The sequence below is a fragment of the Equus przewalskii genome, chromosome 1 (assembly GCF_037783145.1).
Source record: "Equus przewalskii isolate Varuska chromosome 1, EquPr2, whole genome shotgun sequence".
NCBI classification, from domain to species: domain Eukaryota; kingdom Metazoa; phylum Chordata; class Mammalia; order Perissodactyla; family Equidae; genus Equus; species Equus przewalskii.
Window position 1 is genome coordinate 75,188,892 of NC_091831.1, and position 26,228 is coordinate 75,215,119.

The 26,228-nt window shown below is 38.9% G+C and overlaps 1 long non-coding RNA gene across 1 annotated transcript; it reads left to right on the forward strand.

Annotated features, from left to right (window-relative positions):
• On the forward strand, positions 1-24,870 carry LOC139074890 (uncharacterized). The gene is made up of 3 exons (XR_011524794.1): positions 1-140; positions 1,646-1,756; positions 24,741-24,870. It is a non-coding gene; the product is annotated as an uncharacterized lncRNA (long non-coding RNA).
• Positions 24,871-26,228: the final 1,358 nt, after the last annotated feature.

Sequence of the window (26,228 nt, forward strand, 5' to 3'; positions counted from 1 at the left end):
CCTAGTTAAGACTAATAATTAAACAGGAAAAAAAAAAAAAAAAAAAGAACCACATACAGTGTGCCAAAAGAGCAGCAGTACTCCTATTGGGGGAAAACTTCAAAGAAGAAGCCGGGTCATGAGGGAAGAGCGTATACCAGGTAAGGCCCTTCCAGTGGGTGGAACACAGCACTTGAGAGAATTTAAACATAAAGAACAGCTCTGTAAGGTGGAGCATGGTAGATGGGAGGAAAAGCAAATGAATCTAGAAAAATAAAATCAAGACCAAATTATGAAGTTTACTAAGCTTTAAAAAAAAAGCACAAATTTGCATTCTCATTTTACTGTGTGTAATTATACCTCAGTTTTTAAAATGTAAATAATAATAATAATAATAATAATAATAATAATAATGTGTATAGCATCCTTACCAAAGATGGTCATACTTGGAGGGGGAAAAATGGAGTGAGTTGTGAGAGAACGAAGTAAAGAAGGTACCAGGGATGGGACAGCTCTGAATAGTTGAAGGTCTTGTTGAGATTATAAAGGCTAATTTTTAAATTATCACCTATCTCGCAAAGTATGTTGATGTGTCTCTTAAAAAATAATCTTTTAGGCACGTAGTCATTTATTAGCGCCTATCCTGGCAGAAATTCCAGGAATTGTGCATCAGTCTTTGTTTTTAGCAAGTCATCAGCAGTTTACTTTCTCAGCTAAAACTGACCAAATCCAGTATTTTCTTAGTCATAAAAGGATAGCAAAGAAGATTAAAGGAATACATAGTGCCTAAACAGGCAGTGAATTCCTAGTACAAAAACTCACACAACTTAAAGAATAAGTTCCAAGAAAACTGTTATTGGTTGAATTGTGTTCCCCAGAAAGACGTGTTGAAGTCCTAAACCCCAGTTCTTCAGAATGTGGACTTATTTGGAAATAGGGTTGTTGCAGATGTAATTATTTAAGATGAGGTCCTACAGGAGTAGGGTGCGCCCTTAGTCCAATATGACTGGTGTCCTCATAAGAAAAGGAGAGAGACACACAGGAAGAAAACAGCCATGTGACAGCAAAGGCAGAGATCTGTGTAACGCGTCTACAAACCAAGGAACACCAATGATTGTCAGCACACATCAGGAGCTAGAAGAGACAGGGAAAGATTCTCCCCTGTAGGTTCAGAGGGAGCGTGGCCCAGCTGACATCTTGGTTTGGACTTCTGGTTTCCGGAACAAAACATTTCTGTTGTTTCAGGCCACCTATCTTGTGGTACTTTGTTTCGGCAGCCTTAGGAAACTAGTGCAAATACATCTGTCGATGGAGTGGGACCACCAAGGCAAAGCCTCATTTCTCTGTCTTTGTTGAAGGGAACCAACTATCTTATTGGTGATAGTCCGCTAGTGCACCCCCACCCTCAGCTTCACCCTCACCCCCACTAAGCTCATCCAACATGAACCCTTTGTGTAGAGGTGAAGCTCTCTAGGCTCCTCCCCTAGGTGGTTTCGGGCTTCTTTTCCCAATGGACTTGTCTTCAAAGAAAAAAGCACTGATTGGTGAACCTAATTATCCAACTCTTCCCTGTACACCAACCAGCATTCCAGCTTTGTACATTATTCTGTGGGCTTGATTATGTGTGTCAAACCCATTAGATTGCTTTTTGTGTCCTGCTCATCAGGGTTCTGAGAATATAAACTGACGGCCAGTTCTGGAACAAGGTATTGCTACCCCTGGGGTATGTCAAGTGACCATTGGCTTTCCCCAGAAGATCCCTGACTTTGCCACAAAGGTGAGTCCACTACCTCCTTCCCTCAAATCCTTTCATAATCTCAAAATTTAGACCCACCCTCAGAGTCACATAGATCAACAAGCATTGTGACTACCTGCTTGGATTGTACTAAAAGAGCTGAATTTACTGAGTCTGTGGGATGTAGTCTTGGCTCCAACACAAGGTAGTAAAAAAGAATGTAAAGGAGATTTGCAGTTATTTTATTGTGACCAATAGCACAGGGGAGCCTTGCTCCCCGTTTCCTCCTGCACTGAGAGACTTAGCATCTCTCTCTGTAGGACTTGACTCCTGGTGGAATCAGTTGGCTCATTTGTGCAACTTCCGCCAGTGACTCCAAAAGCATTCTTAATTATCAGAAGATAGTTCATCTTTTACCTGGCTAATATGCCAGCACGTGAATGTAGACATCATTTGACTAAAATAAAATGCAAAAATGCTTTTTTCTAGTTACATGATAATACTGGCTATCATGCGTTGAACTCTTAAGGTCGTAAGTGCAATTTCTTATTTAATCTTCATTCTATAAAATAGGGTTCATTTAGCTGTCCCTATTTTAGAGAGGCAGAAATTAAGCAAGAAGAAAGTACCCAAGGGCTTATAGAACCAGAGAATGGTGGAGTGGGGACCCATGCAGCCCAATCCTGGAGGCCAATGCAGTAAGTTATGGGTTATGCAAAAGCTGAATTTCAAAAGCTGAAAATACCAATATTCAGAAGAGAAAGAGGAGAACATTTGTGGATTGAATTGCAAGGATTGCTTAAAAACTTTTCCAGAAAATCCAAATAAAGTGTGGAGGGTTTTGCTTTTTTGTCTGCTTTGATTGCATTTTTTGGGTTTTGAGGGGTTTTTGTTTTGTTTTTTTGGTTTTGCTTAAGAGTACAGGCAAATATTTTTGTTTAATAGACAGGAATGTGGTAATCAGCTTAAGATGGTGAACTGAGAGCTAAACTTGATAGCTGCTAATTGCTAATCTATCTTACTTTTATAAATGAAATTTAAGGAGGGGAAAGTGATCTGACAAACACTTTTTAAAGTCTTATCTTTGAATCTTGGAAATTTATATCATAAACATGGAGTGAAACCAGAAATAATTTTTACATCGAAAAGAGTTCAATGAGAACAAATTCTTTTCTCAGAACTGCAGAAAAAAATTGGTTAATGTTCAATGCTTAAAGAGTTCGGCAATCTAAACCAAATTAATATTTTGGTTTTGTTTTCCTTTAAAGGGAAAATTCTAAAACAGAGGTGATTTAAAAGAATTGAGTGGACTAGCTAGTATTGTTTTCTGGCCCTGCCTGGAAGGTGAGGTACAATGAAGATAATCAAGCTGAAACCTAGAATTTCTATAGTAGTTGGGACATAATTCAAAGTCATTAAAAGGTAAGAGTGATTGGGATACTGGCATTTAAAGATCCAATTGTTGAAATCCCATCAATTGTTGGAGCATTTATTTATTTAACAAATATTTATTGACACTGTTACGTGCCAGTCACTGGAGCTAAAATAATGAGACACACAGACCCAGGTCCTGCAGCCTAGAGGATAAGACGAACAATAATCAAATATATCATTAGAAAGCAAATTAGCGTCGTGGAGGAGGCTCTCTATAAGCTAGGTGCTGGTGTTTTCCTTGTTTTACTGATGAAAAACCCAAAGTCAAAAGGTGGCAGGTCAGAGTGCAGTAGTGTTTACCAGTAATTGATCACAGCCAGTTACAGATTTCTTTGCTCCTTCTCTACTCGCACTGCTTCACTTGACTAACCTAGAAGAAAAAGGAAAAAGAGAGCGGCGTTAAGCAACTTGCCCAAGGTTACACTTCTAATAGTTGGTGCTGCTGGGCCTCAAACCTAGGAAAACTGGTTTCAGCATTTATGTACTTTGTCACTAAGCTAATACTTTCTTTGAACAGCTGATGAAAAAGCCCTCTCCCCAGAAAGATAGACACACGTGCTTGTAATTTTACTTGTTACTCAGATTCCCTGGCCTTCATTTATAGTGTGACACGAGTTTATAAAATGTTGCCGTGTCCTTACAGTTAAACAAATGCCATCTTCATTCATGAAACCCTGAAATTTTCAGCCTGCTGCAGTTGCCATGGAAGATATTCCTACTTGGCTCTTTGGGACAGGTAAAAATTTAATGTTTAGGGGAAGATCACCAATATCATCCCCAGAAGAGTTAGTACAAGATCTTCATCTGGTCGGTCAGGTGCCTTGCCTGCTACACTGTGTGCTTTTGCCTTGCATACTTAAGTCTTTCATTCTGTTTAAGAGTCTTATTTAAGTACAGACTTTTTATGTCTTGGTCCTAGCTATATCTACAGCAACATCTAACATCTGGCACACAGTGGCAAGTGAAGAAATAATGTTTGCAAGAATAAATTACTAGAGAAATGTGATAGTCACCCTTTTGGGACATTATCAAATGAACACTGACAGCTTAACTTCCACAGCAGACTCTTTACAGAAGGCAGAGAGAGGGTTTTGTTTTGCTTTTTAACCAGGATGTAACTGTTTTTTCTTCTTATTCTTCCCAAAGACCCCCGTACATAGTTGTATATTCCAGTTGTAGGTCCTTTTAGTTCTTCTATGAGGGACGCCACCTGAGCATGGCTTGATGAACGGTGCTAGGTCCGCGCCCAGGATCCGAACTGGCAAAACCCTGGGCCGCCGAAGCAGAGCACGTGAACTTGGCCATGGGGCTGGCCCCACCAGGATGTAACTTGAAAGCTATAGTCATTCTCTGAAACTGGAAATATGATTCCTTTATTTGCCAATGGTGAAACAAATCTCACTAAGTTGACATTAAGTAAAGCAAAATAATCCCCAGGTCAAGCTAACTGTAATTTGATGAAAGGTATTAATCCTGGTAAAGAATCCCCATGCCCCTCAGAAAAATGTGGGAGATGGAGTGGGGCTGAGTTTGGTTAGGAGTGGAGGCACAGAGAAGGAACTCAGGAATATCCACCTTGCTAGTGGGATGTTTAACTGTGTTCTTGAGATGAAGGTGCAGCCAGTACTATAATGGAGATTCCACACCTCAGTCTGTCATGGTTTGACAACACTAGTCTTCAAAGTCATCCAGCTATTGCCTGGGTGGCCAGTAAGTCCTTCTCAGGTCACAGACAACCATGTTGGGATTACTCTTTCCATTTAAAGTGGATTGACACTATACCTGGTATTTGATTAAGAATACCCATGTATATTATTTACTTCTAATAGTATTTAAGGTAGCCTTTACATTTGAATGGCCAGTTGGTGATAAGGATCTTAATATACAGTTCTTATTAAAAGCATTAATTTGGATGTCTCACAAAAATGAAGTATTGCCTGAAAACACTAAAATTAAATAATGTATATTTTTCTTCAAGTAAATATTTAATCACCAATTATTCATTCATTCAATTTGCCAAACACCATCAATTTACTTTGCAGGGTTAGTTCTGTAGTGTGTTAAATCTTGGATTTTTTTTTATTAGGAAGCAATTTAATTTCAGAGAAATTGAAACCCATGGCATTGTTCAGATTATCAAAATGTATAATTAATATTGACAGCAGAGTTTTAGAAAATTCAATTAAACTGTTAATTAAGTGCCTGAAGGGGTAAGCACTATGTCAGGTGCTTTGGGCAATACAAAGATGTTCGAAATAGAATTCCTTCCCCAAAGATCCTGCAATGTAGACCAAGAGAGATTATAAATGAATAGGGCAAAGCAGACCATAATAAATGGGAAAAGGGAAAGACAAATTAAAAGCTACTGACTAGAGAGAAGGAAGAAGTTCATTCAAAATATGAAGAAATGAGAAGGATTCATGGAAAGTGATGGGTTTGGACTGCAATGTAAACAATCAGTGCTATGGGCTGAATCTTTGTGCTCTGCCTCCCAACCCCCAAATTCATGTGTTGAAATCCTAATGCCCAATGAGACAGCATTAGGAGGTGGGGCCTTTGAGAGGGGCTTAGGTTGAGAGTGGAGCCTCTATAAATGGGATTAGGGCCCTTAGAAAAGAGGCCAGAGAGTGCTCCCTTGTCCCTTCTGCCATGCGAGGACACAACGGGAAGTCTGCACCCTGGAAGAGGGCCCTCGCTTGACCATGCTGGCACCACGATCTTGGACTTCCCAGCCTCCAGAACTGTGAGGAATGTATTTCTGTTGTTTATAGGCTGCCCTGTCTGTGGTGTTTTGTTGTAGCAGCCAAAACAGACTAAGACAAATGGATAGGAAAGAAAAGAGTATTCCTTGGTGGGAATGCATTTTTTGAAGAAAGGCACATAGATAATAGATGTTCTAAGACCTACCATATGTAAAATCTCTTTCTGCTGCTCATATACTTGAATAACGGGCTGGCTCCCTAGGAAATCCTTGAATCACAACCTTTTCCCCCCAAAGCTGACTGCTGTATTGTCCTTTGTTGAAACAGCTTTATTGAGATATAATGCTCATAACGTGCAATTCTCCTATTTAAGGCATACAATTCAATGGGTTTTGGTATATTCCATTATTAATTTTTTGAATTATGTTAAAATAATATATAATAAAATTGCCATTTTAGCCATTTTTAAGTATACAATTTAGTGGTACTAAGTGCATTCACAATATTGTACAACCTTCACCACTGTCTATTTCCAAAACTTTTTCACCACCCGGTTACAACTGAAACTTTGTAACTGAAACAGTTACAACTGTTACAACTGAAGCTTTGTAACAGTTAAGCAGTAACTTCCCATTCCTCCTTGGCCACCCCCCGGTAACCTATAATCTTTCTGTCTCTATGAATTTGACTACTCTAGGTACCTCATGTAAGTAGAATTATACGATATTTGTCCCTTTGTTCCTGAGTTATTTCACTTACCACAATGATTTCAAGTTTTGTTCATGTTGTGACTTGTATCAGAGCTTCGTTCCTTTTTTCTCTGTGAGGAAGATTCACCCTGAGCTAACATCTGTAACCAATCTTCCTCTTTTTTTTTTTTTTTTTTTTTGGTTTGAGGAAGGTTAGCCCTGAGCTAACATATGCGCCAGTCTTCCTCCATTTTGTGTGTGGGATACCTCCATAGCATGGCTGATGTGTGGAGTAAGTCCATGCCTGGGATCTGAACCCACAAACACAGCCACCAAAGTGGAGCACGTGGAACTTTAGCCACTTGGCTGTGGAGCCAGCTCCGCTTCATTCCTTTTTTAAGGCTGAATAGTATTCCATTGTACAAATGTACTGCATATTGTTTATCGGTTCATTTGCTGATGGACATTTGGGTTGTTTCCACCTTTTAGTTATTGTAAATAATGTTTCAGTGAACATTGGGTTACAAGTATCTGTTCAAGTCTGTGCTTTCAGTTCCTTTGGGTACATACCTAGGAGTTGGAATTGCTGGGTCGTATGATAATTCTATGTATAGTTTTTTGAGGAACTACCAAACTGTTTTCCATAGTGGCTGCAGCGTTTTACATTCTTACCAGCAATGTACAAGCGTTCCAATTCTCCACATCCTTGATAACACTTGTTATTTTTCATTGTGTTGATAATAGCCATCCTAACAGGAGTAAAATGGTATCTCATTGTGGTTTTGATTTGCATTTCTGTAATGGTTAGTGATATTGAACAACCTTTCATGTGCTTATTACCCATTTGTATATCATCTTTGGAGAAGTATCTATTTAAATCCTTTGCCTATTTTTTAATGGAGTCGTTATTTTTTTGTTGTTGTTTTATTATGGGTGTTGTCTATGTATTCTGGATATTAATCCTTAATCAGATACATGACTTGTGAATATTTTTTCCCATTCTGTGAGTTGTCTTGCATTCTCTTGATGGTATCTTTTGATACATGAAAGATTTTAACTTTGTTGAAGTCCAATTTATCTGTTTTTTTGTTTTATTACTTGTGCTTTTGGTGTCATATCCAAGAAATCATTGCTAAATTCAGTGTCATAAACATTTTCTTCTTTGTTTTTTCCTAAGACTTTTGTAGTTTTAGCTATTAAGTTAAGGTCTTGTGATCCATTTTGAGTTAATTTTTGCATAATTTTGTAGGGTTCAAATTTATTCTTTTGCGTGTGAAATCCAAATTTTCCCAGCACCATTTGTTGAAAAATCTGTCCTTTCCTCATTGAACGGTCTGGGCACCCTTGTGAAAAATCAATTGACTATACATTTGAAGGCTTATTCCTGGCTTCTCTATTCTCTTGGCCTGTATGTCTATCCTTATGCCAGTACCACACTGTTTAGCTTGGTAGTAAGTTTTGAAATGAGAAAGTGTGAGTCCTTCATCTTTGCTCTATTTTTTCAAGATAGTTTTGGCTATTTGGGATTCCTTGATATTTCATATGAATTTTAAGGTGAGTTTTTCAGTTTCTATAAAAATGCCATTGGAATTTTGATATGGGTTGCATTGAATCTGTAGATCATTTTGGGTAGTGTTAACATCTAACAATATTCTAACTCATGAACATGGGATGTCTTTCCATTTATTTATGTCTTCCTTAAGTCTTTCGGCAATGTTCTGTAGTTTTTCAGTGTGTAAGACTTTCACCTCCTTGGTTAAAGCTATTCCTAAGTATTTTATTCTTTTTAATGCTCTTGTAAATGGCATCGTTTCACAAGTTTCTGTCCAGATTGTTCATTGCAAGTGTATGGAAATACAACTGATTTGGGGGTGTTGAATTCATTTATTGGTTCTAAGAATTTTTTGTAGATTCTTTAGGGTTGTTTTTTGCTGTTGTTGTTGTTTTTATTTTTCCTTTTTCTCCCCAAAGCCCCCGAGTACATAGTTGTGTATTTTTAGTTGTGGTCCTTCTAGCTGTGGCACATGGGATGCCGCCTCAGCATGGCCTGATGAGTGGTGCCATGTCCGCGCCCAGGATCTGAACCGGCGAAACCCTGGGCTGCTGAAGCGGAGTGCACAAACTTAACCACTCCGCCACGGGGCCGGCCCCATCTTTAGGGTTTTATACATATAAGATCATATCATCTTTGGACAGGGATAATTTTATTTCCTTTCTAATTTGTATGTCTTTTATTTCTTTTTCTTGCCTAATTGTTTTGGCTAGAACTTGCAGTGCTGTGTTGAATAGAAGTGGTGAAAGCAGGCATCCTTGTTTTGTTCCTGATCTTAGAGGAAAAGCGTTCAGTCTTTCACCATAGAGTGTGATGTTAGCTATGAGTTCTTCATTTCATATGGCCTTTATCAGATTGAGGAAGTTTCCTTCTATTACTAGTTTGTTGAGTGTTTTTATCATGCAAGGATGTTGAATATTATCATACTTTTTTCCTGCATCAATTCAGCTGATCATGGGGTTTTTTTCACTTCATTCTGTTAAAGTAGTGTATTACATTGATTTTTTAATGTTGAACCATCCTTGCATTCTAGGAACTAACTCCACTTAGTCTCGATGTTAAGATACTGCAGAATTCAGACTGATAGTATTTTAAGTATTTTCACATCTATATTCATAAGGAATACTGGTCTGTAGTTTTCTTTTAGTGTCTTTGTCTGGTTTTGGTATCAGAGTAATGCTGTCCTCATAGAATGAATTAGGAAGTCTTCCTTCCTCTTCAGTTTTTTGGAAGAGTTTGAGAAGAACTCATGTTAATTCTTCCTTAAATATTTGATAGAATTCACCTGTGAAGCCATCTGGTCCTGTGCTTTTCTTTTTTGAAGGGATTTTGATTACTGGTTTGTTCTCCTTACTAGTTATAGGTCTATTCAGATTTCTATTTATTCTTGAGTCAGTTTTGATATATTGTGAATTTCTAGGAATTTGTCCATTTTATCTAGGTTATCTAATTTGTTGGTGTACAACTGTTTATAGTGTTCTCTTTTAATTATTTTTATTTCTATGAAATCAGTAGTAATATCCACACTTTTCTTTCTGATTTTAGTAATTTGAGTCTTTCTTTTTTCTCAGTCAGTCTAGCTAAAGGTTTGTCCATTTGTTGATCTTTTCAAAGAACCAACTTTTGGTTTCATTTATTTCCTCTGTTGTTTTTCTGTTCTCTATTTTATTTCCACCTCACATTTATTATTTCCTTCCTTCTACTACCTTTGGGTTTGGTTTGCTGTTCTTTTTCTAGTTCCTTAAGGTATATAGTTAGGTTATTGGTTTGAAAATGTCCCATGTGCACTTCAGAAGAATGTGTATTCTGTTGTTGTTGAGCAGAGTGTTCTGTATGTGTCTGGTAGGTCTAGTTGGCTTATTTTGTTGTTCAAGTTATCCATTTCCTTACTTATCTGCTGTCTGGTTGTTCTGTCAGTTGTTGAAAGTGAAGTATTGAAGGCTCCAACTTTTATTATAGATCTGTCTATTACTCCCTTAAATTCTGTCCTTTTTTGCTTCATATAGTTTGGGGCTCCTTTGTTAAATTTATATTTGTTATATCTTCTTGCTCTATAGACCTTTTATCAAGATATAGGGTCCTTCATTGTCTCTGGTACACTTTTTTGATTTAAAGTCTATTTTGTCAATAATATAGCCACCCCAGATCTTTTGGTTACTATTTGCATGAAATATCTTTTTCTATCCTTTTACTCTCATGTTCTTTGTATCCTTATATCAAAAGGGAGTCTCTTCCACACAGCACATAGAATCCTGTTTTGGTTTTTTTAAATCTAATCTGGCAATTTCTGTCTTATGATGGACAAGTTTAATCCATTTACATTTAATGTGATTACTGATTAAAAAAATGATTTATGTAGAAAAAGAAATCAGATTTGTAGTCACCAGAGGTGAGGTGTGCGGTGGGAGGTGGGGGAATCAGGTGAAGATAGTCAAAAAGTATAAACTTCCTTTAGTTAACACTGCTGTATGGTATATTTGAAAGTTGCTAAGAGAGTAAATCCTAAAGTTCTCATCACAAGAAAAAAATTTTGTAACTATGAGGTGATAGTGTTACTGTGGCAATCATTTCGTAATGTGTATATGTTGTCATTATGCTGTACACCTGAAACTTATACAGCATTGTATGTCAATTGTATCTCAATAAAACTGAAAAAAAAAAAGGATTTGTGTCTGCCATTTAGCTATTGTTTTCTGTATGTCTCATGTTTTCTGTTCCTCAATTGTTCCATTACGGACTTTTAAAATATTTGGCTGCTTTCTGTTGCATATCAATTTTATTCTCTTCTTTTCTTTTATGTGTACTTTTAGCTATTCTTTTAGTGGTTACCTTGGTGATGAAAATCTTAAACTTATAACAATCTAATTTGAATACCAATCGTATACTCTGCTGCTATACATCTTTGGTCTTTCTTCTTTATATTGTTATTTTCACAGATTACATCTGTTTACATTGTATGCCCATTAATATAGATTTATAGGGGCCAGCCCCTGGGCTGAGTGGTTAAGTTCGTGTGCTCCGCTGGCGGCCCAGGGTTTCGCTGGTTCGAATCCTGGGTGCGGACATGGCACTGCTCACCAGGCCATGCTGAGGCGGCATCCCATATACCACAACTAGAAGTACCTGCAACTAAGAATATACAACTGTGTAGCAGGGGGCTTTGGGGAGAAAAAGGAAAAAAAATCTTAAAAGAAAATATAGATTTATAATTGTTGTACCTTTTAAATCATATGGGTAAAAGAGAGAGGTTACAAACCAAACCAGAAGTATAATAATGCTCGCTTTTATATTTATGTATGAAGTTACTTTTATTATTATTCTTTAATTTTTTCTTATGTCTTTGAGTTACTGTCTGTTGACCTTTCTTTTCAGGCTGAAGGACCCCCTGTAGCAGTTTTTCTAGGACAGGTCTACTGGGAATGCCCTCCCTCAGCTTTTGTTTTTCTGGAAATGTGTTAATTTTACTTTCATTCTTGAAGTGTTTCTTCTATCATTTCTTGATAGTTTTTTCAGATATAGAATTCTGGGAGAAGGGGCGGAGCAAAATGGCGGGGTGAGCTGACCCGGGATTCTCTCCCCTCCAAAATACAACAAAAGATCGGAAGAACTGAATTTCAGAGAATAAACATAATGCCAGCTCGTTAGAGACCTACAATACCAAGAAGGCGGAGATCATAAACCTAGCTTTACCCCTTCGGAGGCGCTGGAACGGTAGGAGAGAACATCGCTCCCTCCCCTAGAGTCTGCGATCGCTGCGGCGCGGGTCGGGAAGGAGCGGGGGGAGGGCCGCGTGACGGGGGATCATCCAGGACTCCTGCCGCTGATTCAGTGGAGACCCGCTGACGGGGGGAAAGCTTCCGTCCGTGGGGACCCCATAAACCAAGGGCCTCAGGAGACCAGAGAACACAACTGATCTGAACCCAGACCGGTGCGTGTGAGTAACAGCCCCTCCCCCCCAGCAAAGCCAGTGGGTGCAGCCATCTTGCCCCAAGGCGGAGAGCTCGTAACACGTGGCTCTCGACCACCATCTGGTGGTGACAGGCTATAACTGCAACCGAATTCTACCACCATGTGAAAAGACCACTCCTCTACCATCCAGCAATTTATAAAAGCCCCAGACCAGAAGGAAAACAATAAAAACATAGAATTAAGTCCTGAGGACTTGGAATTAGGTAAACTAAGTGATAATGAGTTCAGAGCAGCTATAATAAAAAAAACTCAATGAGGTAGAGAGAAAGATAGAGAAACAAGCCGAGTTCTGGAGTTACTTCACAAAAGAGTTTGAAATCATAAAGAAGAATCAAACAGAATTACTTGAGATGAAAAACACAATGGACCAGATAAAACAGAATACAGATTCCCTGAATGCCCGTGTAGACACCATAGAAGAGCAAATTAACATAATTGAAGATAGACGGGATGAATGGCTCCAGACAGAGGAAGAAAGAGAACTAAGAATTAAAAAAAATGAGGAAAATCTCCGAGAGATAATGGATTCAATGAGGAGTAAGAACATAAGGATCATAGGAATTCCCGAGAATATGGAAAAGGAAAATGGAGCAGAAAGTGTGCTTAACAAAATTATTGAAGAGAACTTCCCAAATCTAGGGATCGACGGAGAAATGTGTGTAGAGGAGGGTTTTAGATCTCCTAGATTTGTCAATGTAAAAAGAGCTACCCCAAGGCACATAGTAGTAAAATTGGCAAAAGGGAAAGATAAGGAAAGAATACTCAGGGAAGTAAGAAAAAAAAAGAGAATAACCTATAAAGGAGCCCCTATCAGACTGTCAGCGGATTTCTCTACAGAAACCCTACAAGCTAGGAGAGAATGGAGTGACATATTCAAAGCTTTAAAAGATAAAAATCTTCAGCCAAGAATACTCTATCCAGCAAGAATTTCCTTCAGATATGAGGGAGAAATTAAATCTTTTCCAGACAAACAAAAGTTAAGGGAATTTGTAACCAAAAGCCCTCCATTACAAGAAATCCTCAAGAAGGCTCTCATACCTGAAAAAAGAAAAAAGGGAGAAAGGGGACACAATCCACAGACTAGGGAGACTGATGGATAGAACCAGAACAGGATAGCAAATATTCAACTATAGCATTAGGGTAAAGGTAAGGAAACTGCCAAAGCAAGGACGATCTTATCACTCTAACTACAAATTCATAAGACGAGTTGGAATAAAAAATGAAAATAATTATTTAGGAGGGGAAGAGCAAAGGGTCTAAATCAGTATTGGTCAAGTAAGTAAGAGACCACCAGAGAATAGACTATATTATACACGAGATTCTAAATACAAACTTCAAGGTAGACACTAAAATAAAGTACAGAACAGAGTCACAAATCATGAATAAGGAAAAATCTAAGAAACCCAGTATAAGAAATTGCAGTATTAAATGGGTAGTTTAAAGCAAACAGGAAAAGAAATGCAGGAAAACAAGATAATGAGCAACAGATTAACAGCATTAAGTCCACATGCATCAATAATCACTCTCAATGTGAACCGATTGAACTCTCCAATAAAAAGACGCAGAGTGGCAAAATGGATTAAAGAACATGATCCAACAATTTGTTGCCTCTGGGAAACACACCTCAGCCCCAAGGACAAACACAGACTCAGGGTGAAGGGGTGGAGGACTATACTTCAAGCAAATAGCAAGGGAAAAAAGGCAGGTGTTGCAATTCTTATATCAGACCAAGTGGATTTCAAAATAAGACAGGTAAAGAGAGACACAGAGGGACAATATATAATGATCAAAGGGACACTTCATCAAGAAGAAGTAACACTTATAAATATCTATGCACCCAACACAGGAGCACCAAGATTCATAAAGCAACTATTAACAGACCTAAAGGAAGATGTTAAAAACAACACAATAATAGTAGGGGACCTCAACACCCCACTCACATCAATTGACAGATCATCCAGACAGAAAATCAACAAGGAAATAGTGGAGCTAAACGAAAAACTAAAACAATTGGACTTAATAGACATATATAGATCACTTCACCCTGAAAGAGCTGAATACTCATTCTTCTCAAGTGCACATGGAAATTCTCAAGGATAGACCATATGTTGGGAAACAAGGCAAGCCTCTACAAATTTAAAAAAATTGAAATAATAACAAGCATCTTCTCCGATCATAGTGCTGTAAGGCTAGAAATTAATTACAAGAAAAAAGCTGAGAAAGGCACAAAGATGTGGAGACTAAACAACACACTACTGAACAAGCAATGGATCATTGAAGAAATTAAAGAAGAAATAAAAAAATACCTGGAAACAAATGAAAATGATAGCATGCCATACCAACTCATATGGGATACAGCAAAAGCTGTATTAAGAGGAAAATTCATCACAATACAGGCACATCTTAACAAACAAGAAAAATCCCAAATAAGCAACCTTAAAGCACACCTAACTGAACTAGAGAAAAAAGAACAAATGAAGCCCAAAGTCAGCAGAAGAAGAGAAACAGAATTCTGGTGGACAGTTTTTTTCTTTAGGCACTTTAAATATGTCATCCCATTGCCTTCTGGCCTTCATGGTTTCTGATGAGAATTCCACTGTTAATCTTATTGAGAATCCTTTGTTCATGAATCTTCACTTCCCTCTTACTGCTTTCAAAACTGTATCTCTGTCTTTGGATTTCAACAATTTGATTATAATGGATCTCTTTGAGTTTATCCTGTTCTAAGTTCATTGATCCTCTTGGATGTGTATAGTCATGACTTTCATCAGACTGGGGAAGTTTTTGGCCATTGTTTCTTCAAGTTTTGTTTTTTTTTTCAACCCCTTTCTATCTCTCTTTCCCATCTGGGATTCCACAATGCGGATGTTGGTATGTTTGATGGTGTCCGACAGGTCCCTCCGGCTTTGTTCATTTCTCTTTATTCTTTTTTCTTGCTGCTCCTCACTGGGTAATTTCAAATGTCTTATCTTTAAGTTTGCTGATCCTTTTCTCTGTCTGCCCAAATCTATTGTTGAATCCCTCTACTGAGTTTTTCATATCAGTTATTGTGCTTTTCAGCACCAGAATTTCTGTTTGGTTCCTTTTGATCATTTTTATATCTGTATTGATAGTCTCCTTTTATTCATACATCATTTTCCTGATTTCCTTTAGTTCTTTTTCCATGGTTTTCTTTAGCTCATTGAACGTATTTAAGACAGTTGATTTAATGCCTTTGATTAATAATTATAATTTCTGGAATTCCTAAGGGATGATTTTTGTCAAATTCTTTATTTCTCATGAATGGACCATACTTTCCTGTTTCTTAGTACTTTTTGTAATTTTCTTGTTGAGAACTGGACATCATAAGTAAAATGTTGTGATAATTTTGGAAATCTAATTCTCTCACTTCAAAGGGATTGCTATTTTTGCTTGTTGAGGGCTGGAGCCATATTAATTTTTCAAACTAACTTTGCAAAAATGTGTATTCCTTGTTAAGTGTAGTCACTGAAGTTTCTCTTCTATTATCTCTGTAGTCTTTGGTACAAAGAGTTCCTTAAATGTCTGGCTCCCACAGTGGGACAAAATAGGTCCTATCTCTTTAAATCCCCTCCTCACTGGGAAGCCACTTCAATCCATGAGAGTGAAACGAAGGTTGACTTCTGTGTTGGCTCTTCAGTGATCAAAAGCAGCAATTGGCAATCAAAACACATAACTCCACTCACTGGAGGACAAGTTTCTTATTGCCCTCCATTGCTCCAGCAAGTGGCACCAGGAATGCTTGTCTCTGTGCCCACAGCTGCCTGCAGCAGGGTTGAGGCAGGGAAGATGGTAGCTGCTACTGCCTGAAATGGACTGAAACTGAGTAAATTTACCAGCTGCTTCATCAAGCTCTCTCCTAGGCCCTGCAAGTGTCCTGCTAGACCCAGAGTTCTAAAACACTTGCTTCATACAGCTCCTGCCAGTTGAACTGTTGTTTTGGTGGAGGGACAGGTATCTGGACTTTCCTACTCTGTTGTCTTCTCTGACGTCACCTGTGTTGTCTTCTTGTATTTCATATTAGAGAGGAGAGGTCTGAGCCCAGAATGATTTTTATTATTTTACAGTGTCTTTTTATCTCTTTTTCTCTTTTCTATCTCATTACGTGTACAGGTTTTTTTCTTCTTTATCGTTATAATTCTAAAAAATAGCAGAATGTGTCTAGGTGTTAGTTTTTTAAATCTATTTTGCCTGGTATACTGTGTACCCTTTTGCCTTGTGTACTTAAATCTTTTGTTCAGTTTGAGAAAGTCTTATTTAATGATATCTTTGTTTACTGCTTCTGTTCCAACTGTTCTGTTACTTTCTCTAGAAAAATTATAATATTTAGGGCTTTTAAAAATCTAAGTTAGATCTTCATCCTCCATTTCTGATTTCTGCAAAATAATCCTGTCTTTAAAAACACATTTCTGATGCAGATTTTAGTCCTGCTATTGCATTGTTATTTTCCTCTCATCCTTTTCTCACCTATCCTTCTTTTATATGTCAACTCTTTTAAAATATTTATTATCTTAATACTTTTCAACTGATTCTGATTTCTCCAAATTGCTTTCTGTTCCTCTTCCATTTCTGTATATAGCCTAATACTTTTTCCTATGGTTCCTATACTATTGTATTTCATTGATTTTAAGAGATTTTATGTGCTATTTTTTGAAAATATTACCATAAGCTTTGAAAAGAAGATTTCACATGACTGTCATAACTGGCGCCTGACTCACAGTGATTGTAAGACCATCGATTGTAAGATGCATCCAGATTAAAGAGATGTTAAAATGTAAAAACAAAATTGATCACAGAATATAAATAGGATACGTAATTTTCAGATTGGTGATCTTCCACTGAGTCAACAGCATTATATTCTCTTTTTCTTTTACTGCCATGTTCTTTCACAAGCTCCATTTTGTTCATTCTTTTTAAACTTGTTAGTGAGAGACATCACAGCATTGAAAGACATTGCATTTTGGAAATAGGCTTACATGGGTTCACATCAGAGCTCTGCTTCTTACTAGCTATGTGACTATATTAGTTTGTTACTAGCTATGTGACTATATTAGTTTGGATATAGGCTAAGGCTATTATAGCAAAGAGACCCAAAAACACTGTGGCTTAGATAAGCCATAATTTTTTTGTTCTTGATGAAGAAGATTGGCCCTGAGCTAACATCTGTGCTAATCTTCCTCTATTTTGTATATGGGATGCCACCACAGCATGGCTTGATGAGTGGTGTGTAGGTCCATGCCTAGGATCCAAACCCACAAACACTGGGCCGCCAAAGCAGAGCATGCAAACTTAACCACTGTGCCACCGGGCTGGCCCCCAGAAATTATTTTCTTTCTCACACAACATTCCAGAGGTGAGCAGCCTAGTACTGGTGGGGCAAGTCTGCCATCCTCAATATCATAAGAACTTTTATATTGAGAGCCTTAATGCCAACTGGCCATCCAAGTATAAAAGCTATCTCAAATAATTTTAGAAGTAGATGCAGTAGAAATATAAATATATAACAACAAAATTAAGCATATATTTGAGTAAAAGTAAGATATGTCTTTATCTACTGGGTAGCATGATCTATTGGGAATTAGCTGAGATCTGCAGACATAGAAAAATATACTATAGTAGCACTAAATGCTAGGTGTAACCATGTGATTTATTTTGTATTAAGTCTATATGTTAAGGAAATGAGTAACTTAATAATTCTACCTTTCTGTAAAATCAGGAGTCTTCGGCATGCTCTGGCTCTTTCTGTGGGTCCCAGAGTACCCTTCAAGACAGGGCGGCCTTGAGTTCTCATGAACTAGCATTCTACCATGTATGTGAAGAATGATTTAGAGAGAGACGGGGCTGGGGGCAGGATTGAGAATCTGGTAGGCAATGCTCTCAGTTCTTAGTACAGAGTGACCTCAGGAGGATTCCAGTTGGAGATGGTGTGGCTAAGCCTTCACCATGCCTGTCATCAATAAACAGGGGTCTCCTAGTACTTAATACTCAGCAAATAATAGTAGGCCCTACTGAAAATGTGAAAGCTGTACTCAGGAATTGTTCAATTCAAGCTTAATATTAGAGTTCAGCCTGTCTCCTTTTTGTTTACCCCAGTTTTTCCATGCAACTAAGGTACTTAAGGAAAAGGGACAGTGAATGAAGAGTATGGTTCATTTAACAGGAACAGGTTGCAACCAGGTTTATTGGACAGCAGATAGGTGTGAGGTGTAAAGATTCTAATCATAAACTTTAAAGGCTGAAAAAGAAATAGGCTTTTGGTGACTCAAATGTGGGTAGTAAGAGAATTTCAGTAGATAAGAGGGACATCCAGTGCTAATTAATAACAACTTTCAAAAAAGGTCTGTCAATCCAGTTCATGTTAGACACACAAGATAAAACTAGGCAGGGCCACTAAACTGGGTGGTTTCGAATTAGGATTGGAGGATTCAGCCAAGGTGTCTCTGTTCTCCTGCCTCTGCCTTAGGCCAGGTCCTTATCTTGCGTTTGGACTATTGCAACAGCCTCCTCAAAAGTATGTCTTCATTTTGCTGTCTTGGATCTTGGAATGAATCTTACCAAGTATGAAAGAATTTTCCATCTTAAAACTGCCTTAGCACTCTATGGGAGTGGGAGGTGGGTGTTGTTGGTCTTTCTCTGGCTCTCTTCTGGTCACTGCATCTGCACACTGCTCGCTGTCTAACCAGTCCTCCTAACCACCATTCTCATCAAGCACCTCCTTCGTTTACCAGTTGGCCCTCCTCATTTCTGGCCAAGATCAACCTTGAGAAAGTTGGCAGTGAGCTCAGGATTATCCGTCCTATCTGTTCCACCAAAGAGACGCCATGGAGACCACCCTCATCCAGGAGCCACAGTCTCTGGGAAATCACTGGGGGCCCAAGCCCAGGAACAGAAAGAGACAGACAAGCTTTGGCTATTGGTTGGTTGGCAGGAAGCAGGTGCAAGTACTGACCTGGACCATGTGTCCTTTGCCAAAGAAAACATACTGAGTAGAAGTTTAGACAATATCATTCAACAGAGATTTATTGAGCTCCTACTGTATGCAGGCATTGTGATAAGCTGTGGGGATCCAAAGATAAATAAGGCATGGTCCTGTCTTTAAAGAACTTGCAGTCTGCTGGGGAATTTCAACTTCGCTAATCTCATTGGACACTGGACTTTTGAGAAAAGATAGTACTGGGTTGCATTGTCTGAGAGACTTGGGATTTGTCTCTGATCTCCAGGCTATAAGTAACCTGTTTCATTGTTAACCTCATAATAATTTTGAATGTGTACATGTGTTGGGACATAGGTATAAACAGTAAATGTAAATTTAGTGTTTAAATTTAAATCAGGTGTCTTAATGGTTTCATACACCTGAAGCAAACAAATAGTCAGCTTCTTATATGTTTATTGCTTATATGAATACTCCAGGCTAGGGATTCATTTGATTTTGCAAATTTTATATATATTTCCATTCCATATTTTATCTATCCATTTTTTCTAAGCCATTCGGTATGGAACATTTCATGAATAGAACAGAATTGGGTGATTCAGACACCTGGCCCCGTGGGGATTTTGATATATTGAAGAATGGTTCCCACAGTCTACACCCTGGAAGGGAATGGAATGTGGCCTGTGTTTGGTTTTAGAATAAGTCTCAGAATTGCCTGCCTTCCAAATCCTTCTTGGGGTAATGGACAAGAACCGTCTTGGAAGTCAGAAGATAGGAGTTCTAGCCTCAGCTCTGTTACCTGGGTGGTCATCAACACTTAACCATTGTGGTCTCAGTTTTCTATAGGGTGAGGATAATATTTGATTCAAGGGGCCTGCTATGAGGAGCAGCTGTGATAATGTGTCACCTGTCCTCTCTCAGCCTCATTCCTGTCAAATGAAGGGATTTGGATGAGATTACTTCTGGGCCATAAATTCCTGAAATCTTGTTTATATCTTTAAAATTGGTATTTCCCAAAACATGGTTCACAACAGAATTTTAGGTATGGGAAAGAACATTCCTTAGTTTAATAGTTATGGCAGACAAGGCAGAGTTCACAAGAGGGCCAGCACTGCTCAGGTTATGTGCCAGAGGCCTGCAGTTGGATTTACTTGGCCTCACAAACCTCAGCCGCCTGTCAAGACTCTACCCCACAGCCTTCCATAATTATCAAAGTAAGTGGGAAAATGAATGGTTAGTTTTATGATAACAATCGGGGGGGCGCTAGATATAGGAAGAGGAGGCAATAAAAGTTTAATTCCATAGCAACAACTTGGTGCCCACCCATCTCCCCACTGGGATTCAGACCTGTAGACTCATTCAGCATGGCAGCTTCTGGAGGAATCCTATAGAAGATCCCTCAGCTAAGGGGAGAGAGCTGAGTCTGGTACTGCCGTGTAGGCCTCATGCCCCTGAGGTCCATTGCAGTGTAAGGAGGGAACAGGCAGAAGCTTTAACCTTTGTGGCTGACTCATTGGCTCAGAGGCAGTGCGGTAGCAAGAGTAGTAGGCTGAAGTATCTGTGGTGTGACATGCCAGTATAACCAGCATCCCAAACACACTGGGTGAACAGGGAACAAAAAAACAAAATGACAAAGATTGAGGCAAGGCTGGCCAGGAGCCTTCCCGTTGGTGCCATCTGTAAATCTTCTCATAAGAAAAGAATGTAATAGGATCAGCCCAGTGGCACAGTGGTTAAGTTTGCATGTTCCACTTTGGCAGCCCAGGGTTTGCCAGTTCAGATCCTGGATGCGGACATGGCACCACTTGGCAAGCCATGCTGTCGCAGGTTTCCAACATATAAAGTAGAGGAAGATGGGCATGGATGTTAGCTCAGGGCCAGGCTTCCTCAGCAAAAAGAGAAGGATTGGCAGTGGATGTTAGCTCAGGGCTAATCTTCCTCAAAAAAAAATATATATATATAAGGATGTAATAATGGAAGGCCCAAGTGGAAGAGGAGACATTTGGCATGCTCATCCTTCAAGATCCATCTCACAGAGCTGCTTTTGTTAAAAACAGAAAAACAGATGTTCACAATGTTCTCAAAACAGAACAGAAATTATTACTGTTTTAAAGAGGATGGTGGATGGGTGGGGAAAGAAGGACAAAGAACCTTAACTCCGGAGATAAAAGTACTCGGTGACAGCAAAATGCTCACATTTACTCTGATGGGAAAGAGGCAGATGGGCATTGAAGGGGAAAACCATCTAGAAAAGAGAGAAATAAAGCATGTGGGGAGAAAACAAAGAATGTCTGAAAATTGTGTTTAAAGTGAAATGATATGCAGTGATTGGAAAATAAAGAATGAATGAATGTATGAATGTGTTGAATTTGGTACAAAATGTCATTATCTTCCATTATTAAAATTCACATAAAGATGAGTTGAGAGAAAAAAAGTGACAATGTTTAGTACAATCTAAAATATCATAAATGTAGCCATATCGTCAGGTCAAGAAGCTGTCAAGGTTAATAATGTATTATTTAGGGTAAAAGCTAAGCTGCTGTAGCAGGGACCCTAAATACAATGGCTTAAAGCATGTACAAGTTTGTTTCTCTTTCCACGTGGCATGAGATGAGCAGGCCATGTCACTGGGGCAAATCTGTCAAACAGGAACCCAGATTCCTTCTAAGCTGGAGCTGCTCCATCCCTCAGATTTATCAACTGACTATTAGTGATACCTGCTGTTTTTCTCTTAAAGACTTCTTGTTTAGTTCAATAGACTCAGGAAGGGTTAGGGGAAAATTGTTAATTTCAACACACTTCTGCCAATATCTTTTTAAAAATAAAATGCTTTCATATTATCATATGCTTTAATTATATTTTCATCAAAACATTGTAGCTGATTTAGATAACTGAAAAAATGGAAAATGTCCCCTATATAGCCTAAATACCAAAGTAAGGCTAAATGACTGATTAAATCAGCCTGCCTTACTGTTGTAAAAAATAATAAAATAAAATCCGACTTCATTTTTCAATTCAAATAAACTGTTAACACATTTTGAGGAACAGTATAAAAACCACTGAGAGATAAATAATGCAACAAGTCTTGTAAAACCAGTTAAGTCAAGATTAAAATGCTGTTATGCTGATATAATTAAAATTTTCATTATGTAAATTTTTCTCATTTATGCAATGTAATATGTAGCTACATTTTTAAGTTATTCATGAAGCAAGGGGGATGCTAAAAGGACTCGTATTCCTTTGGTAACTGTGTGCATGTATGTACTGAGCTCTGGTGTTTGGGAATAATTAAATAAATCATGTATAAAATTAAGAAATAATTCCATTAATTTTGTTAGACATACTGATCAAACTTTTTCAAAGTATTGAATGGAAGAGTAAAGTACAGACTGATAAAAATTAATTGGTCTGGTATCTAATATAAATTTTATTTTTTTTGCTAACATGAAACAGTATATACTAAATATTTTGTAAAATGAAATAAGTGCAGGATTGTAACTGGAATATTTTATATGCTTGGATAAATATGTTTTAAATACCTCATTGTATAATACACACCAAATCTAAAAGAAATCGTGAAAAATTACACAGGTTTTTAACTGGTGAAACCTGAAAATTGTGGCCGTCTTGGGAAGCATTCCTGTTCCTGGCCTGTGCTGCTTCCATTGTCCAGTTGACAAATAAAAATGGCAAGCAATAGGATATATTGGAGAATATGAGGAAGCCATTTGGTATAAACCTAATTCGGCCTGACCTTGTCTTTCCAAAAGGGCCTGACTGTGGCCATTGAGCATGCATTGTATATCTGCTTTACATTTTCCCTATGGCAAGAACAAAGGCCCTTGAGGTAAAGGTGCAACCTCCCTCCCCCTCCCAACGTTGGCGTCTCCTTAAGGATTAAGCCTCTTTCCTTAGGCTAGAAACTGATTGCTGTGCTCACCTGTGACCGCCCAGCTCGAGACAATAGACTTACCTCCTGCTATGCCCACCAAGATAGCAGACCCACTACCTGCTGTGTCCATCAAGTGCTGTGCCGACAGGGCAATCTTGTGACTACTGTGGGAGGGACATTCCAATCATATGTGAAACACCCTGTTTGGGAGTATATAACCACTCTGTGCACCCCACTTCTTCGGTGCCCTTTCTTCCTTTGGGAAGAAAGGGCCCGGGCCATGGTCCTCAGATTTCAGCTCAGAATAAACTCACCCAAATTTTCATTTACAGATTGGTTACGGATTATTTTCATCGACACAGTGGTGTTTTTCTCACCAGCTAACTTCTAAGGATTATTCTTGAGAAGGGTTGAAAAGAATTGCTTATGTTTAAATACATGAGCAAAAAAAGCCATTTAGATGGTTATTTCTTATTGTTGCTCTGATTATCCATCACTGATCTCCCTCGTGAGCGGTCATTCTTCTGATGATAACTGAGGAATGGAAAAGGTGAGGTCAGTAAATGCAAACTGGCACCGCTGCCACGTCCAGCACTTTCTAACACACATATCGGATTTCAGAAGGTCCCATTCCTAATGCCACAATTCACCTTTAGCAGAACAATGAATAAGACAGGAAAAGGTAGAAAGGTTTAGGATGGGAGCATGGTGTCTTGATTAAGCACCTCGATAAGGGATTCCCCAAAATAATATTTCAAATTTCCCCTTTGTTTGGAGCCCTGGGGACTTTTACGCCCTATGCCAATGCACCTAAGTAAGGTTTAGAAATGGGTGAGGGGTGTGCCTTGCTTTGGAAGAGTGGGCGGGGTGTTTATATAAGCACAAGGCTTGGACAAGCACTAGCAGGGGAGGCCCACCAGCACCACACAAACCTGGGGCACTGTGAGATGCCTAAAGCAGGAGCAGGACTAAGCTCCAAGTAGAGGAGATGGAGCCTGTGCAGGTTGGGCTGGGCTAGGGAAGGCCTCACCAAGGAGGAAACAGACCTGGAAGGGTGACTGGATTTGTCCCCACTGCACAAGGGCAAAGAACCTTGCCAACATCTGAAACATTTGCAACAAGTGGAAGGAAGGGTGACATTTTAGAAGTAACACTGCTCAGGGAAGAATGGATATGAGGTGCATGTGGGAATAGTGGCCACAGAGAAGGCTGGCTCCCTAAGGGCACTCATTTACATTAAGGCATTGATTTCCTTCCATTTATTTACATATCATTAGCGACAGTCACAAAGGAAAGAACAGAGTCCTGAGGCACAGAAAGATTGTCTTGATTGCCTATGGGGAAAGATTAAGGCAAATGGCTGTCTCCCACCTCCACCACTAGCAAATATTCTCATCTGAGTGATCTAGGGTGGGGTCCAGGCATCAGGAATTTTAAAAAGCCTCCTTGGTGAATCTAATGTGAATCTGGAGTTGAGACTCAGGAGTGGAACATGTTGGGGAAAACCAGGTCGGGGGAGGAAGTGTTCCTGGCAGTGCTATGTTGAGAGGCCCTTTGAATTCCAGGGCAGGACCTGGGGCATTAAGTATGCAACTCAGGGGGAAGGTCATGCAACTGATGAGGGCTGCCATACTTGGTTTTGGCCATTGGTCACCTAGGTAATTTCAAAATTATGCAATTAAATGCTGACCATAATACCATTTTATTGCTCATCCTGGTATTCAAAAGGTCTCTTTTCCCCCTTACAATTACTATTTATATAGCTAATCTTTCTCTACCTCTGGTAGCTTGTCTTGAAAAGACACTTCATGACTTTATCCATATTATCTGCCACTGTAGTTTCCCAGGAGCTCACAGCCATGCAAGAGGATTTGAAAGTGTGCCTTGCTGGACACCCAAGCATTTCTTCTGCCCATCTGTTTTACCAACGAGGAAGTCTGCACTGCTGTGGAGACAACTTCATCAAGACTTGAAAGCCCTGGGGAATCCTTGGGTAGGGATTCTCATTGACAAATCACAACCACCGCCAGCTCCCAGCTTAAAAAGAATGATGGTCTGTCAGTTGCTTAATTATTGAGTTATTCATTAATGAATCCAAAAGGGAAAAAAACTGTCTCTGTCTCTGGTGACTCCATCTGAAATATGAAAATGCCTCAGACAGGACAGTATACCCATTGCGGAGGCTCCTGGGTATTTGAGAATCTCAAGAGCACGGTTGGGCACACTCAGTACCTTCTTGTTGAGCAATCCAGGGAAACTGGGTGAATTTTTGTCAGTTTGGTAACAATTAGCAACTTCTTCTTACGAGTTTCTGACTTTGTATCATTTAAATTGGTTTCCGTTCACTTAAGGGTTGTAAAGAGCTCATCTGCAGCTTACTTCATGAACATCCAGGAATCAGGTAGACAGCAGGAAAGAACACCAAGCCAAAGGTCTGCATCTGAAACTAAGTCACTGCCAAGCATTTCTGTGTTGCCAACCAGATGGCGCAGGAGCCTGGCCATTCATACTGTCCTGCTATTAACCTTTCCAGTAAGAGCTTCTCTAATTATTCTAGACTTGTGATTACTACTGACCCTTTCCTTTATCTCCAATCCAGGGGTTTTCAACTGAGGGTTAGGTGACTCCTCCATGGAGCTTTTTAAAAAAATACAAATGTCCAAGTCCTTTTGTTTTTTCAATTATTTTATTGAGGTCTTGTTGGTTTATAACATTGTGTAGTTTCAGGTCTACATTATTACTTATCAGTTTCTGTAGAGACTGCATCGTGCTCACCACCATTAGTCTAATTTTCATCCATCACCATATATACGTGCCCCTTTATCCCTTATGTCCACTCCCCCACCCCTTCCCCTCGGGTAACCACTATTCACTTCATCCATGTGTTTATCTTCCACATATGAGTGAAATCAGGCAGTGTTTGTCTTTCTCTGTCCGGCATAAAGATGTCAAGGTCTTAACCCAGACCTTCACAACTTGAAACTCTGGCCTTAGGGCTGGTTATGCATACATTTTGAAAACACTTACTGGGGATTCTGATTCCTTCCTAATCCATTTAGTTTCCTGATCCATTCATCGCTCACTTCTAATTGGGTCCACCTGAGTTCTCCATCTCACATTTACCCTCCACCCAACAAGCCAGTCTTTAATTCTTTAAGGGAGGCAAATAATAACTCAAATGAGAGTTTTTACATACGATGGAAATTTTCAGTGAGGAAGTTTGTGGTTAACCAAATAAACTGGTTATCCTTTGAAAGAGGAAAAAACAGGCATTCTTCTTCTTTTACAAATTAATTTTAATTGATAATTCAGCTTCAGAAATAAAAA